Source organism: Ursus americanus, chromosome X (genome assembly GCF_024610735.1).
Source record: "Ursus americanus isolate L20-20 chromosome X, mUrsAme1.1.p, whole genome shotgun sequence".
Classification (NCBI taxonomy): Eukaryota; Metazoa; Chordata; class Mammalia; order Carnivora; family Ursidae; genus Ursus; species Ursus americanus.
The window spans coordinates 115,269,273-115,284,246 of record NC_142164.1 but is presented as its reverse complement, the minus strand read 5'-3'; the positions used below and the strand labels follow the sequence as shown (position 1 = coordinate 115,284,246).

Sequence of the window (14,974 nt, the reverse complement as noted above, 5' to 3'; positions counted from 1 at the left end):
CTTAGCACCTATTTAAAATTCTTTATCAAACTGTAATTTCCTTGAGGGCAGGAAATGTGTGTCTCCATAGCCTAATAAATAGGTGCCTAATAAATGGTCGTTGAACAAATGAATGGCTTGTGTTTTACATTAGAGTTGCTTCGTCCTGCACTACACAGTGCACTCTAAGGTTGTGGAAGATGCTGGATTCTTGAACATATTCTGGCTCTCCTTCAGCATCCCTCAGATTGCCCTGAACATGATAGGTTTACAAATATTGCCGAATGGACACCGACCAACTAAATTGCATCTTTGGTGCCACTGCATAGACTCTGAACCATTTTACTATCAACACAATTTCCATGCGCATGTGGGAAAAGCTATTTCACAACGGTCTCTCGTGGAACAATAAAGTAGAAAGGAGGCAATGGATATCCAGCCACCTTCTGCTTCTCCCACAGATTTTCTAGATAAGAATTCAAATTACACAGTCTCCCCAGATGATCCAAATTCTGGCTTTAAGGTAGGGATGTCTCAAGCCCTTTGATGTTGATCTTTAGGTTTCCCTGCCTTGTCAGTTATTCTGTAAGACTGAAAGTAACCGACACTTCCACAGAAAGGTATTATGACAAATAAGCATTCTTGAAGGGTCAGATATGGGGGAGGCAGAACACACATCCATGCTCAGAGATCTAGGATAACTTAGCAAGGATCTAAGGTAAGATAACTGTGTTCTTTAATTTTCATACAGCTCGTATGAAGGACAGAAACTTCTAAGTGTTTTCCTCAGTGGGTTATAAAACGCTACAGAGGGATACAAGTTTTGTAATCCACCTTTGAGTAAAACAAGCAAATTAATCATTCATTTATGCCTCAGAATAGAAGAGGAGGAAAAAATAAAATTAAGTGTTAATGATAAGTAGACTTCAGCAATGAAGTACTTTAGAAAACTTCTACGACTATTAATAATCTCAGGGTAACTTCAACATGGTTTTCAAAAGAGCGTTTCCTTGGGAGGGACAGGAAGGGGAAAGAGCTAGATATTCATTTCTTTCATTCAACATTGCTGCCATTTTTGCATATTTCTAGAACTAGGATTTGGTTGTTGATTAGGGTTTTTGCCCTCTTGAAATATGTCTACAGGACATAGTATTTCTAAAAGGATTGACATGTTTCTGATTCAAGAGGGAATAGAAAACCAGTCTGGGTAAGACATCATCTTCCAAACAAATTTTAACTTTGTGCTTAATTTGTTCAAGCATTTCACAGAGAATTTGTCTCCAGGCAAAATTCTTAAAAGCTAGTTTTGAGCCAACATACGTTACAACGGTTGCCTGCAATCACTCGAATATTTTAGTAACATTAGTCCAAATTTATTTGAGACATGTTTCATATGCCAAACTTCAGGCTGATCTAGTCTCAGAAAGATCCTTTAAAGGTATAAAGATCCAGTTCACAATGGACAGAACGTCCACCTTCAACAGTGACGACTCACTGTCTCAACATCTTACCAGTCCTTTTCATTAACTATATTAACAAAAAGATCCTATGTCCTGCGTAAGTCCACAGACCTCTGAAGGAAGTCCAAGTGATTCTTTTAAGATTTTTTAATTATCTCTGCACTCAATGTGGGGATCAAACTTACAACCCCGAGATCAAGAGTCACATGCATGCTCCACCAACTGAGCTAGCCAGGCGCCCCGTGAGTGATTTGGAGTAAAAGCAGTATTAGCCAACAAATTCAAAAAACTTTCTAGTGGGTACCCTTTCACCCAGAGGCAGTGTGTTTTGCACAATTTGTCCTGCAGAGTGACAGTTCTGTAGCTCACATGTTTATCAAATATCGGGCCATCACTCTCAAGGAACTTAGCAGGGATGATACACTAGCCAGCATTTATTGAGCACTTACTGTGTGCAGAATACTGCATTTACATCTTCTGATTTACTCTTAGCAAATGACCCTGGGAGGCAGGTGGTAAGAGAAACCAAAGTCAGGGGGTTATGTGTTAAGAGTGGAAGGTCCAGCTAGCAAGTGGCTCGGTAGAGATTCTAATCCAGGTCTGCATGGCTCAAAAGTTTGCTCTCCCGGGGCACCTGGGAGGCTCAGTCGTTAAGCATCTGCCTTCGGCTCAGGTCGTGATCCCAGGGTCCTGGGATCGAGCCCCGCATTGGGCTCCCTGCTTGGCGGGAAGCCTGCTTCTCCCTCTCCCACTCCCACTCCCCCTGCTTGTGTTCCCTCTCTCGCTGTGTCTCTCTCTGTCAAATACATAAAATCTTAAAAAAAAAGTTTGCTCTCCTAACCTCTACTTCATTTTGCACGTCTTTAGAGGGCACTGAGCAGCTAGTGATGGTGGCTGTGGGAAACCGAGGGTTGGGAAAACAAAGTGAGTGCTTCTTTTCCACATCCTTCCTTAGCTGCGCTGGGAAGCAACACATACACATTAATTTTATTTTGGTTAATTTATGGAGGGATAATTTGCATCGTGTGTGTGTGTGTGTGTGTGGAGAGAGAGAGAGAGACAGACAGAATACTTAGAAATATCGGAAAAGTTTGAAGACGACTTGTCTAGTCTTTTCAATTAATTAAATAAAATTAATTTGGACTGTAGTTTATCTCCCTTACTCACACCCCCTACTTGTGACTTACAGAATGTCTTAAATGCCACATTGTAGTGATTACATTTACTCCATGCAATGACCTCAACTTTTCTCCATCCCACTCTCCCATTCTTTTTCTCTCCCCAATCATGAGGCCGTGGCTACTTCCCCCCAACCCTACTTCCTTGCCTATGGCACACACTCATTTCTTCCCTTCCATTTTCATAAATTCAGTATGTGGAACCCAGAGAGAGCAAGAAACACATAGATGTTGAGTGGAAAGAATCATTACAACCTAACATTTCCATGTTTGTTCTGTCTGGTCTCTCACAGCTCCCAATTAGTCTTTGTCTTAATTCTTTGGCCCATTTCAGGAGCTCTCACAATCCTCAAATGATCATCTTCCAATATTCTGCCCTAGGGAATTCCATGGAAGCCTCCTCCCCTTTGCAATCCTAGGATCTGAGTAAGAGCCGTATTTTATAGAATACCATGAGAGTACTCTTCCAGATGGCCTATTCTGTAACATTCTACGAGTTATAGGACCCACTGTGTATAGATATGTCCTCCCAAGCTTTTCTAATCGTGGGCTAAGGAGAGCCATTTTACTATCCATTATAGCTTATGCCAATCTTTTCTCAAATCTGGAATCATAATTGATGGGTTTTGTTTTTCCCATAGGTAGAGCCTTGGTTTCATGGCTCTCATTTTCTTGCGCAGTCCCATTGGCTTCAAACTCCGACTCGCCATAAAAGTAAGGTAAAATTCCCAACAAGAGGCCCTGGAATACAGCCAGTCCGTTGGAACTAAAGTGACGGTCCTTACTGCCCCGAGGCTTTTCTCTCTGGATGTGCACACAGCCTGCAGGGCAAACAGATCGCCCAGCAGTGACCAGGGTAAGGTAAATACACAGGGAAGGAAACAGCAAACCCTTGCAGGGCAAATCCACAAAGCTATGGTTACTGGGAAAAATCAGCAGTCTGACTGTCCCCCATTCAGTAAATGGAAATGTGAGGTTTCCTTTGACCTGACATGCTGAGTGGACCTACGATTCACACAGCCCCCAAAGACAACAAATTCCACCACAGGTCCGGGTACTTCCGTCACAATGTCATCCTTGTAAAAGGTCAGGAAGGTAGAAAATGTGATCTGTAGAATTTGTTGTGTACCTAAAGGGCCAATTATCTATTAAACAATTGTAGAGAGGGATCATTGCAGGGAAACACTAAAAGACACTTGATTCCAGTGATTCACGTCATAAAGAAACAGACCATCTTAAGTAACACATGGGCAATAAAAGCAAGCACATGCTTGCATTCTAACCAGGGCACTAATGGAGGTGCAATGGCACGGTATCAAAGTAAAGCGTGCCATCTTCCGAACTGCCCACTGGACTTTTAAATGCAGCCGCATCACTTTGAGTCAACAACCGGTAAGCTTTCCCCGACCCCTCTGAGTATCATTCCCTGCTGCAGGTAAGAATTAATAATTCACTGTCAACATACTGCGTCAAACTCGTTTCCCGAACTGGGCCTTGAAATGTGTGATTGACTCTAAGTTCCGAACTTGCCATAAAAACAATTCCTCGGGTTGCTGAATTGCAAACATAAGTTATTATGAGCGAAATCACAGTAAAAATAAACGAGCAAGTCCAACCCCACAGGAGACTGGATTGCGAACTTCACGTGCAGGCTCTAAGCCTGGCAGTTACAGAGTCAAGCACTGGGTACTCGGGTGAGACCTGGCAGTGGACGTGGATTCAGATACAACAGCCTCTCCCTCCCACTCGCCTTCCGAGATTCAAAGTGTTTAATAACTATTAAGTCAGGTACTGCTGGCTCAATAAATGACTCCTGGGAGTATGGAAGGCATCTGGAGGATTAACTCTTCAGGCCAGCAAGCTATCATTCACTGCCCCAGAATAATCGTTTGTTAGATCAGGAATAGGCAACCTCCTCTGGAGCACCTCACGGCTGGGAACACTGGGGTTCCTGCTACACCGCTCTTACTGAGTGGGGACATTTACAAAGTAAATTGCATTCACACTCCTATCGCAGCATAGGACCAATTACAAAGATGAGACCAGCCATGTCATCTCCGGGGGTCAGTTTCACCGGGATGAACCCTTTTCCCCCCAGGGCATGACCACGTGAACACGCTCTGGGACCTAGCGCTTGGCTGGCTGTCTTCTCACGGGGGCTAAAGGTGCCCCCTTCGCCTTGTTCTGGCCTTCCTCTTGCTGTCTTCTTGCCCACCTTCGTTTCTGTGCTGTCTAGCCTTCCTTTCATCAAGACACCTAGAGAACAGCGTCCTCTCCACCGTCCACCCACTCAAGTGCAGTGACCATTTCTGTCTCATTCCACGCTTCCGAGTGTTTCACATGACCTCCTCGCTTCCTACTTTCTTCCATGTTTCCTTTTGGCTCATCTGCTCACACGGTGCAAGCATTTGCCCTGCTGTTTTGTTCTCACCCTTTCTTTTGTTCTCTTTCTCAGTCTCGGGCACTTTCTAGCAATTTGCCTCTTGCCTCTTCTTTTCTTGATCCCTTAGTCCTCCAGCATTTGTCTCCTGGGCTTTTGTCTACACAGGGACAGTGGGCTTGGATGGGGAAGGGGGAGGAGATTTTTGTTGCTTTGGGATCTCCCTTCCTCTCTCATCTCCTGCTTCTCTTTTCTTTCCTTTTCTCTTTTTCCTGTTCTTCCCCCCCCCACCCCCATCCCCAGCCCCCTCCCCCACACCACCTCTTTGGACTTCCACTTATCTTCTAAATAATTAACTTGGTCTTAAAAAATTGTGACATTTTCTTCTTTGTATCTCTTATCTGACTTCGAAAAAAATCAGTATCAATGGCTACAGCTTACCCTCCTTAATACAGAGAAGCTTTCAAAGGGACACATACATGTACATATGTGTAATATACATAGAAATGTACATAGATACATACAGTGTTGCTTTAGCATTGATAGTGACTCTAGGACATAAAAGGAGAACTGGATGTACTCACACTCCTAAATGGAAATAATTTACTAGAACTCTATTAGCCCTGAAAAGTTCTCGGAAGCAGCAATAAAAATTAAGTTGATGATAAAAATAAATATATTTTGGCAGATAACAATATATATGTTTAATTGGAATCACTAGTATTATATATTGAAATCTAAAGTTAACTTTGAGATTCCTGATCAGCAGCAATAAGTTATATACAACACACTGACACACACACACACACACACACACACACACACACACACACACATCACTGCTATTTTCTCCACAGAAGGCAGGTCATTTATAAATAAACTTTTGTGTAATCTAAAACTCATATATTGACTTACGCTACCAAAATACAGCCTGGAGTAAGCAGAGAAACAAATAAATCAAATGGACAAGTATATATAAAATAGGCTGTTGCAGAGATAACACAGGACAGATTTTATTAACTAATTTATGACCTACAATCTGTTGGCAGAGGCCTTCCTCCTCCCCATTTTCAGTCTTTCTGAGCAGGATAAACAGCCCAGAAGGCCTGATGGTGTGCAAAGCTCACATCTTTATCTTTGCAAGAACTTTATTTGGGGGCCTGGAAACAGAAGTTCTCACCATTTTTCATTCATTATAATGTTTGATGTGTTTTCTCTTTGCTGTGACCTTCATCCGGGATCATTCTACCAGGTTCCTTCGTTATCTCTGAACTATTGGCAAATTATTTATTGGCAGGTAACTACATTCATGGTTAAAGCAAACTCTTTCTCTGCTGTGACCCTGTCTAGCTCTGGCTTCCCGATGCCGATGCTGTGCTGTGAATTCTAAACCCTCCAGATGCTGAGTGACTACTCTTGCACATGCTAATTGCAAGTTTCTTATGGAATGCTCCCGCCTTGAACTCAGCACAACAAACGCCAAGTGAGTCTTTACGAAGTGAAATGGCAGCCCCTCTGGAGATACAATTCAGATTTAGAATTGCCTTTTTAAACTTATATCTTGGGATGTATTTGTACCGAAGTGGGTCACATAGAAAAAGAAATATGAAGGCAGGGGAAGGTAGTGGGAAGAGGAAGCTCTTAAAAACGTGTCTAAGACTTCTATTTCAGATCACAGCTTCCACTCCACTTCCTTCCCCACACCTCCCACACGCGCAGCTCCCAGTCTGGGTGTATATGGTCGAATCTCAAGTATCCAGATGGAGAAGCAAGCTGGTTACCTGAAAGTCCGTACAAACGTATTCACCGTCTGCCACCCAAACATGACACAAGTGAAACGGCAAAATGGATAGCCTCTCAGTCTCTCCCACACGTTTTTCTGTATTAAAATGAGTATTTCTTGCATGGAAAAATAACTGAATGATCTTGGTGGGAAACTTCAACTTCTTGAAAATTCACTGAGAGAGGAATGTAGCTCTCAAGTAAAGAGACTTAAGAGTGTGTCTCAGGAACAAAGGGAAAGAAACGGAACAAGGCAGTCGGAGGAGAATTTTGGTAGTGAATTGGATCCTACAATTCCAGAACACCTGCAGGGAGGGAAGCTAAGACCTGGATTCCACAGGGCTTAACCCCCTCCTCCCCTTCACCTGCCCATTACAAGGTTTTCCTAACCCGATGGCTGCAGCTTCACTGCCTAATGGCTCCCTTTAATGAGAGCACGTTTGGAAGCCAGAAAGGAATTCGCTGAGGTCACTCAAGGGCAGTGGAATTACACATGTCATATAAAAGGCTCTCGCTAAGTTGATGCTAGAAAAACAGCATGGTAAAACCTTCACCCAAACACTACAGGGAGTGTGAAGTTAATCGAGTGTGCTCATCTGTTAGTGCAAACTCTCGGGTTACATTTTCCTAAATCCTATAGTCCTCTTACAAGTGATAAGGGATCTCAGCTGAGAAAAGTAATGTAGCTTGTTCCTATATGGTATCCCTTAATCCAGGCTGAGGGAGAGGAGGAGAGGGGGTTGGGAGGAAATCAGAAGGCAGTCCCCAGACAACTGAAGTGAATAGCTGTCCTGTACATTATCAACCAAGAGAAAACTTCACTTCGGGAAACTTACCACGTGTTGGGATCTCAGCTGTCCAGATTCTCACACACCACCCTAACTCCCTCACCAACCCCTCCCCCCAGGAAGTTATTAAAAACACTCCTTCCTCCTCTAGGCTTCATTGCTGGTGAATTTGTGGAGTAATAAGAGTAACTCATGTATGTAGGACCTTTGACCATATATGAAGTTCTTTTGATTGTCCCAGCAACCCTGTGAGGTGGGTGTTTATGGCCTTTTTTCCAGATGGGAAGAACTGAGGCTCAGAGAAACTTTGCATCACCCAGCCAGTAAATGGAGGAGCCAGGACTTAAACCCACAGCCATACTTTCAGCCAAAGCTGGTGCATTTTCCACTCAAGCAGGCTACAAATGATTCCCCTCCTACCTCCTAACCAGGCCAACTTTATTGTTCCCTAAGTCATTAATGACCCTGCTATCCCTCTAGTTAGAACAAACTTCCTGGGAGTCTGCCTTGACACCTCCCGGTCCCTCCCCATCACCCATGTCCCATTCATTGCCACTCCTGTCTCTTTCACCTCGGAAACAGAACTAAAATCCATCCACTTCCCTTCATCTCTACGGCCACGATATTAGAAAGAGTAGACATCACATTTCCCTGGACCCCTCTTGTAGGCTCCTGTTTGGTTCACCCACATTCATTCTGACACTCCAATGATCTCTTCTCTGTGTGGCCGCCCACCTGGCCTTTCCAAAAGATAAATGACATTCCTTGTTGAAAACTCCCTAATGCAGTCTGGCCATTTCTTACCCCTCCAAGTACATTGACTCACATCGTTTCCTACTAGCTCTCAGTATAAGCAACCCTCTCCTGGGGAAGCTTTCTCTGACTTCCTTCCCGATTAGCTGAAGCCCCCCAGGACAATCTCACGGCAATATACAGCTACACTTCACAGCTTTTGTTACGGGCGCATCTTGTTTGTGGGACATTGCATCAATGTTCGCCTCCTCCACTAGACTGTTATCTCGTTGGGCGCAGGCTCTACTTTAGTCTGAGTGTGTAGGGTGATGCCTGGTTCAGAGCAGGAATTTGATAAGTATTGTTGAATGGATGGTGAGCTTTTCCTTTTTGTTTTTCTCTTTTCCTGTCCTCTTTCCATCTCTAACCCACTGCTTGTCCCACTTTCATGGGATCTCGTTCCCTTACTTGGTTTTAATTGGAAAGAAACCCATGCCAGAGCAGTAAACATGGTGACTATAGGTGTTGCTCTCTCTAGAGCCATTAGTTTCTACTAGGACACTCTTGACGCCTTAAAAGATAATGAAATCATGCTCTGATGCCAAGATTTTAGGCATCCCTGTGGGATGGGGGCGTTACACTGTATTTCATGAGTCCTCGGGGAAATTCTCCCTAGTTTTGCATAGCCGATATTGGGATGCATCCTACACAGGTTGCTGCCTAGGCTGCAGTCATGATATAATTGTCTTGCCTGCCCATGAACTTTCTTGGTCATAGAAGTTCATACTGTTTTCACTTCTGTTGAGTTCTAGACATTTTTTGAAATAAGACGCACTGAGAGAAGAGAAGTTACATGCCTGGCAAAGCCTATCAAAGAAATGGAAAGGAGGAAGGGTTTCCCCCAGGCCAGAGGAAGATCCTTTCAGGGCTCAGGTGGGACTGGAGGGAAGTTATCTGGACAGATACCCAGGAGATCTATGGAATCCACGAAGCATGCTGGTTCTTAATGCATTTGTGGACATGTGTGAGAAAGGTTAAGTAATTAGCTCACTGAGAAGTGTAGTAACTTGGTGGATATTCCTGGGGGTGTGAATGGACAAGTCCATTCCCAGGTAGGACCATTTGAGGAAGGAATATAGTTCTGGGAGCAGAAAGGACTACACAATTCAGTCCACAGCAGTGGCTTAATCAAAATGTAGATCTCTGTCGTGACTAGCACTGGGTGATGTATGGAAGTGTTGAATTATTATATTGTACACCTGAAACTAATATAACACTGTGTGTTAACTAAATGAAATTAAAATAAAAATTAAAAAAGTATAGAACCCCTATTTCTGGCTTACTTTCACTGAACTTGAGATAAGATATAACACTAAGAAAAAAAAATTCTTCCAATTAGACCATAAGCCAATGTTTTCTTAGCATTTAAATATTTTAGGCTAAGTTTATCCAAAGAGTTCTTTTACGCTTATTTAGACCCGATATTTTTTTTTGTTTTTTTGTTTTTTTAAAGATTTTATTTATTTATTTGACAGAGATAGAGACAGCCAGCGAGAGAGGGAACACAAGCAGGGGGAGTGGGAGAGGAAGAAGCAGGCTCCCAGCAGAGGAGCCTGATGTGGGGCTCGATCCCATAACGCCGGGATCACGCCCTGAGCCGAAGGCAGACGCTTAACGACTGCGCCACCCAGGCGCCCCTAGACCCGATATTTTTTTTGAATCATATGTTCCTCCTGTACACACATAAATGGAAAATATAGGCAAGATAAACTTTTTAAGACTTCAACTTCTCTAAGTTACTTTTCAGTTGGAGTCGTCGTCGTGTGTGTGCTTTTCTGCACCATGCTACCATGCTTTGTGCCCAAATACACCATTTCTTTTGAGAGAGCTTCTCCACTATCTTTGAGTTTGTACCAAAAAGCAAAGGGATGTGGTAGGTGGGGAGTGGGAGAAAGAGAGTGGGGTCTGGGGGTAACTTTGGGGACATAACACCTTTAGAGGCATCCATCCTCAAGACCCCTGGAGAACTGTTGTTACGAACTGAAGCCAGGGAAATGTTCTAACTTGTTGTTAATAAAACGAGAGGTTTTTATCAATGGATTCACTAGCCCAGTCTCCCACCACTGCTGTTGGAAAAGCTTTCAAGCTGTCAAATTAGTAAGTACGAAGTGAGTATTTCTGTTTTGTTTATAAAAACGTGTTACTTTTGGGAAAACACCTTAAAAGGAGGAAGCTTATGTTTGAGATAACATAGATTGCTACAGAAGGCGGAAGACTTGAAAACAAGGGTCCCGAACACAAAAGCCTACAGGGGACAAGCAGGAACTCAAATAAGCAAACAGAACCTGGAACAAGACATTAGAATGCATATCACGCTTCACTGAAAGGCAAATTTTAAGTCACCGAGTGGGCAAAACTACATACAGGCCACCAGTGTGTGTGTACTTCTCCTTCTTCAATCCCTTGTTTACTTGAAGACATCCATTTAGGATCCAACTAATACTTATCAATTGGCCTCATGCCCAGCATTGCGCGAGGTGCTTCCACAGACGCGACCGTTTTCCACACTCAACAACTGTCCAGTGACTCGCGTATTTGTGTCTCCATTGATAGATGAGGAAAACCGAATCCCAGAGAAGTTGAAGATGACTTACTTGGCCAAACCCACCATCCACTGCTTTGTTTCTTAACTTTAAGGCAAGTATATCAGTTTGAGTAAACTTGTTATCCCTTCTCCAGAGTTTATACACTGTTCCGTTCCCCGAGGCAACACATGATGAGTGCGTCAGCACAGATCCAAATAACGGCACAATTAGATATTCAGGGGGGAAAATAATTTTGGTTCGAATAACCAAAGGCCTCCGTTGCAGAACAATACCTATAAATAACGCAGCATTTCCTGGCTTAAGCTCTTTAACCAAAATTCCAGTTCTGTCACGTGTTAAAACTCAAACTGTCAAATTGAGGAGGTTCTGCTTAATTTCATTTCTGTCTCCAGTTTAGACAAGTGAAGGGCAATTCACAGGAGAGTGAACGCACGATGACGTCCAGTAAGAGCCATTCTTTATGCAGATCCCACTGTTAAGCACCACGCATACTGGAAAATGCTACATTCCACAGAGCACTGCTATCCATTTTTATTTTCCTTTTAAATAAAAAATAAAATTAACTGAACCCTTGGCAATGATATATAAAGTAACTTAATTTCTCTGAAAGGTTCACTCACGGAAGATTCTACTCTATGTGATTGCAAGCAATTAATTAAAATATGGAAATGTACTTTTACATTTAACTAGAAACCCTAGTCTTGTCTATCACCTCACCAGCTAACCTTTCTTCAAATATAAATATATTTTAAATTGGTTTTGCCAATGCCCTAGATACCTGGAGAATCCTACTGACACAAACCAGTTATTAATTCATGCTCCCTAGTCCTAAGCCTTATATATACAACCTTAGAAGTAACAGCAGCTGCTTTCGTCTGCTTCATGAGAATTGTCACTGGAACTTGAACCTTAATAATTTCCAGTGGTTAAAAACCAATATCAAAGCTCTTGAGTTACTCAGTATGCTGAAAATACCTCTTCTTCGTGCGGTGCCCCAGGAATCCCCGACAGCCCCCAAGAAAGTGTGGTCTTAAAAATTTCATTAACAAAATATAAAGAGGCATCATCCAGCTCTCTGCCATTTACAGATGCTCTGCAGGGAGTAAAGTGGCATCTTTCTTCTGTAAGTACAACTAAGTTCATTGGCACCTGACATGTTCCAACATGGAAATCATCTGGTCACTGAACGCATGAACATCATGACCTGTGCGTTACCCGGTTTATGCCCACCAGTTGGGAAGCTCTGACTTAAAGAAAGTCCCTCAGGATGATCAGAGAAAAAAAATAAGTGGTCAAGTAAGTTTGTAACAACTCATATTTCATATGCTGCACACTCAAGAGGCAATGAGATTTCTCTTGGCAGAAATGCTATCGGTGGCATGAAGATTTGGTTTAAATTCATCTGTCTCTTATATTCCCGCTTCTCTTCCAGAGTACTTAGCATAGGACTTCAAAAGGCACTCAATAAATATTTGCTGAATGAAAGTAACAGGAATTAATAACGCGAAATGTTTTTGAAAAGGTAATTGATGTCAAATGGTAGGCAGAGAAAGCCAGAGAAAGTTCACCAGGGATAGGAATGCTGTGTACAAATCTGGTACAGTGTCCAAGGAAGGAATTTACATTTAATAAATAACTTTTGAAACCGGGTTCTTTTATGTCATTGCCTCTGGACTAGGCCACACTGGCAGCAGCAGAATCCTAGCCAAACAAACCCTGATAGCAGTTTGAGAAAGGGAAGTGTAAACCAGGACGAAATGTTAGAAAGGATCCCATGAGGAAACACTTTGTCATCAGTTTTGTAGGAGATCTTTAAGAATAGAACAACACACACACACACACACACACACACACACACGCATGCACGCGCGCGCAGAAACAGCTCTTTAAATTCTTTATGGAATGGAGAGGGCAAGCTGGGTAACATATAGAGGGCCTTGACATCCCCTCCACAGCACGATAGACAATTAAAGTTAAGATATTTTCCTTCATATTTAGCCCCAAGGCCTAGGTTAACAGAGTGTAGTGGAATTTTGACTTGCTCGATCTATATTCTGGGACTGGATTGTCAGACAGCTTCCTAACTGTCGCACATCATGAGAGATACAGAAATGGATCCTATCTTCACGATGCACTGGGGCAAACTGGGGAAGCCGCGTGGCCCAGAGATAACCTTCAGGGGGATACACCCAGCCCGGGCACGTCTCCATGGCCTCGATGACAAGAGAGACCAACATCTGGGCAGGTCTGTGACCCATTCGTTGTCTACCAGTGCTCTGTGGCCCAGCCACTGGGAAACTTTGTCTGAAAGAATATTCATGAGGCTGATCAGCCAAAATAAACAAAGCCATCGGGCCCGTCTGCAGCCAACCATACTTCACATGCTACACTTGTTTGGAGACTCACAACACACACTAGCAAATGAGCATGGTAAGGCTTGAGAAGACCTGTTTCTCTTTGTCCTTTTCTCCCCCCAGTAGGTTTCAATCTCCTTTAACCAAGATACCTCCTAATGTCCCCCAGATCTAAAGAGGCAGCCGAACGGTTGTACCCTCTACACAAAAGGCCAATGCGACAATACGGCATCCCACTCACTCGGACACTGAAATAACTGTCATCTTCAAGAAGAACCCTCCTGCAACTCTATTGACACCAAGGTGTTAAATACAATAATCACTCTCATTGCCCCCAAATGAGCTGCTGAGGAGCCAAGGATCAGTAGGTTGTGGAGTCAGCGCCACCCCCCCCCCCCCCCGTTGTCTGCAGTAATTCGTGGGTCAGTGGCAAGGAGGACTCTAGACATGAGATTCAAAATTCCGCCCTTTACCTGAGGCCCTGCCCACCCCAGGAGACTTATCTATCTTTCTGCTTATATATTCCCTTGGCTGTTGATGAAATTAGCATATAATAACTGTGTACATATTAACTCACAGGAAAAACAGCGGACACGCTGGCTGATTTGGCCTGGGGCCATCTCATCGGCGGGGTGAGACAATCCGATATAAACATCTGTTATTAACCATATATTTTCCAATAGTGTTTTTTTGTCTCCTGGGTTACTGATTCCCGTTGAAAGCAATGCAATATCAAGACTTCTGGTTTTCTGAGCAGCACTGAGGTAACTGGCTCGAAAAAGTCTGCACAAGTCTTCTCAGTTCTGCGGCTTTTGCTATTGAGAACTTTATTTACTAAAACGTCTACTGTATCACGCGTGCCCCTTTCTAGGTTTCGCTCTCCTCGAGGTGAGCGGGTTTCATTGACACCATGTTACCGGGAATAGTTACGCTTTTTCAAGTCAAGGGCCCTAAACAAAATTGGCCATAGCTTTTGTTTTTATGAGTAGGCAGCCGCCAATCCCTGCATTAAATCAGTAGTCCCAGCAGAGGATGGACGATCGCTTGCAATTTTTAAACAAGTGGTCAGCCTATTAAATGTGTTTGTTTGCGCTGATGGCTTTTCTGGAGGTCAATTTCCGAATCCGAGGAATCGGAAACCGGGTCCTCGTGCCACTTGCTGCATTCAGTAGCCCAGTCCTGTTCCCCAAACTCTTAGGATTAAGTCGCTGGGCAGGACAGGAAACGACAATATTTCTTTGATAGATGAGCAGTCAGATCATTCCAAGACAATCATCCCAGCTAACTCAATTAAGAAAAACCCCTTGGCATGAAAAAATTAAAAAATACTTCCAAATAAAAAAACAATTCCTGATTCCAGATCACTTTTGACAGCTCTACTCTAAGAAATCGACTCTCTTTTCCAAAGTTTTACCTATGCCCCAGAACTCAGTTGGAATAGTTTTTTCTTCTTTCTCGGTTGCCTCTTATAATTGGCTGTTCCCAAGTCTAACTACGATTGCCCTGAAAAGTCTGGTAAACACTTTCACATTTCCATGTTTAATTGCATTCAGACTGATATTTTTGTATACATATAGAGCACAGCCAAATTCTCAATCGACCGCAATGCCTTTGACATCAAGCTCTTATTCATCGTTCTCGCCTTATATATAAATAGACATACGCTACTTGTCAAAATGCACGAGTGATCTTTACATTGTCTAGAACAAAGAGCC

At 43.1% G+C, this 14,974-nt stretch overlaps 1 protein-coding gene across 3 annotated transcripts in view; it reads right to left on the bottom strand.

Annotated features, from left to right (window-relative positions):
• Positions 1–14,974, bottom strand: part of MID1 (midline 1) — a 573,199-nt gene that overhangs the window by 318,096 nt on the left and 240,129 nt on the right. The gene's annotated exons all lie outside the window — the stretch shown is intronic.